This window comes from Pteropus vampyrus, unplaced genomic scaffold (assembly GCF_000151845.1).
Source record: "Pteropus vampyrus isolate Shadow unplaced genomic scaffold, Pvam_2.0 Scaffold54, whole genome shotgun sequence".
In the NCBI taxonomy this organism is placed as follows: domain Eukaryota; kingdom Metazoa; phylum Chordata; class Mammalia; order Chiroptera; family Pteropodidae; genus Pteropus; species Pteropus vampyrus.
This window is the reverse complement of record NW_011888835.1, coordinates 4,270,089-4,273,094: the sequence shown is the minus strand read 5'-3', so window position 1 is coordinate 4,273,094 and position 3,006 is coordinate 4,270,089. Positions and strand designations below refer to the sequence as shown.

At 35.2% G+C, this 3,006-nt stretch overlaps 1 pseudogene; it reads left to right on the top strand.

Moving 5' to 3' along the window:
- Window positions 1-1,520: 1,520 nt before the first annotated feature.
- LOC105292252 lies at window positions 1,521-1,970 on the top strand (annotated as a pseudogene).
- Window positions 1,971-3,006: the final 1,036 nt, after the last annotated feature.

Sequence of the window (3,006 nt, the reverse complement as noted above, 5' to 3'; positions counted from 1 at the left end):
AGCATGTTATTATCTTTGTTTGCTAGTGGGTCTCAAATTTTGCCTGCTTCAGAATCTCCTCGTTAAAACACACATTGCCTGGCCTCCTCTTCGAGTTTCAGATTCAGCAGATCGAGGCTGGAGCCACAAAATTTGCATTTCTAACCAGTGTCCAGTTGCTGTTCTTACTGCACAAAGACCACGATTTAAGAACTACTTCTCTGTATCCACACATAGACCAAGGTAGTGGAAGGAAATATCTATATTTAATAAATACTTCTCCAATTCACGATGATTTAGTTGTAAAGAATGCATACATATTTAGTGCAGAATATGACTTGTTCTGTTCCTTTCTAAATCAAGAGACATGGAAAGATATGAATATATTTTATTTCATTTCATTCAATAAAAAAATTAATGTTCTGAGTTTTTCATCATAATTATACATTCCCACACCCCATTATTTTCCAATACATTTAATAAGATGAAAAAATTCTTGCAATATTAGGTTTCCTTTAAAATAATGGAACATAAACTTTTTCGTGGATGGGGGTGGAGATTTTCTTTGTTTTTCTTTCTGTCTTAAAATGTTTCCATGCCATTCTTTGTCTACTATTCCTACATAAGCATGATCTTCAAGGTCCTTCGTGATCTAGGCCTTATTAGCTCTCCGATTTCATTTTTGGCCATGCACAGTCAGTTTCTATGTGTGGTATACCCTTACCACAAAGAATTTACTAAATCCTCACATGAGCCTTGCTGTGTCACATTTCCATGCTGAATTTAGCATATATAAAGAACTGTTAAAACTCAACAACAAAAAGACAAACAATGGGCAAAGGAATTGAATGGACATTTCTCCAAGGATATACAAATGACCTGAACGAATATGAATGTTCAACATCATTAATCCCTGAGAAATGGAAATCAAAACCACAGTAAGATATCACTTTACCTGTACTAAAATGGCTATAATGAAAGAAGAAAAGAAAAGAACAAGTGTTATTGAGAATGTGGAGACATAGGAACCTTCATACATTGCTGGTGAGAAGGTAAAAGGATGGAAAGGTAAAATGAGAAAGCAATTTTGCTGTTCCTCAAAAACCTAAATATAGAATTGCCACCTGACCTGGCTATTCCACTTCTAGGTATATACCCAAAAGAACTGAAAGCAAGGATCCAAACAGATATTTATATGTCAATGTTTATTGCAATATTATTCGCAATAGCAAAAGTTGGAAACACCTCAAGTGTCCATCAAGGGATGAATGAATAAACAGAATGCAATATACACATACGATGGAATATTACTAAGCCTTAATAAATTCTAGTGTAAGCTACAACATTGATGAACCTTGAGAGCACTGTGTGAAGTGAACTAAGAACAGACATAAAATGACAAGTATTGTATGATTTCACTTACATAAAATATCTGGAATAGGTGAAATCATAGAGGCAGAAAGTAGATTAGAAATTGCCAGGGGTTTCCTGGTGGCCAGGAAGGGTGGGTGAAGGAATGGCTGTCTGTGTGGCCTGGGAAAATGAAGAAGCTGTGGAGGGTCCTGAGTAGCCATGGTGATGAGAAACAGGGCCTGAGCGCAAAGGTCCTAGAGGCCTTGTCCCCTAATTTCAACACCTGATTAAAGTGGTTTACCATATGCTCTGTATGCAGCACTTTCTGTTCTATCCTCAAAACTGGATTGCCATGGCTTCCCAGTGGCATAAAACTTTTTGCAGTGTTTTACACCCTGGGAAATACTGCTGTATTAGCCAGTATGAGCTTTTTAATAAGCCCCCTGAAGCAACTGAAGTGTTTAAAATAAGCTTGCTTGCAACAATTATTATCCTTTTTTCGTTTTATATTTACCCCATGTGCTGAACTTTGGTGGCATGAGAAGGGACTGGCCTTATGGTTCTGCATATTGCATTTCTTATGAATAGCTTGGTATAGTCTTTCATGTATTCCATATGCAAGAGATACAGTCATTTAAATGAGATTCTTCTCTCCTAAGTTGAAAATCAAACACTTCGAAGAGAGCGCTTGAAAGCTGTGCTATGGTTTTAGTGAAGTGTGCTTCTCCTTGTATGTTAGTCATTCCAAAAACAATCTTAGTGACAATTAAAACCATTTGCATTCTGGTACAAACTATATGTTTGATTAAACTATTAAATGCATGTAACCTAAATTCATTATGTGTCATTAATATACCCTTCCAAAGATAAGGTTACCAATTGTAAAATATTTTTAGCTACCTTTTTTTTTTACTCTTTTCTAAATAGCTTTGAGATGTGAATATTTATGGATAAACCTGTACTGCAAGACATATTTAGCTTTTTTGGCTCTTTGAAAATATCTATCTTAAAAATAATTTAAATGTGAGAGTTGTAACTTTAAGCTAAAAATTGCTCCCGATGAGTCATAAAAATAAATAAATGTTTACAATTTTAAATAAAGCCACACTTCGAAATAAAAATGTTTACCAGGGGATGAGAGAAGAGATGAATGGGGGGTGGTGGTTATTGTTTGATGTTTACAAATTCTGTTTGAGAAGATGAAAGAGGTTTTGAATTAGATAGTGGTGATGGTCGTGCAACATCGTGAGAGCAATTAATGCTACTAAATTGTACACTTAAAAATGGTTACTATTTTAAAAAACAAAACAAAACAATAGAAGCAGGTACAGAGAAATAAACAAAAGTATGTTAGTTCCCAAAGGTAGGAAGCACTAACAATTGCATAGTGTTTACTATCTCCTGGGCTTTTCTAAGGTGTTTTTTTAAATTAAATTTATTGAGGTGATATTGGTTAATAACATCATATAGGTTTCAAGTGTACAATTTAGTAATGCATCATCTGTATATTGCATTGTGTGTTCACCACCCAAAGTCAAATCTCCTTCTGTCACAATATATTTGAACCTTTTTACCCCTATCTACCTCCTCTCCCTTCCCCTTCTCTCTGGTAACCGCTGCTCCACTGTCTGTATCTGTGAACCTCTATTTGTCATGTTTGTTTGTTGTTTTCAG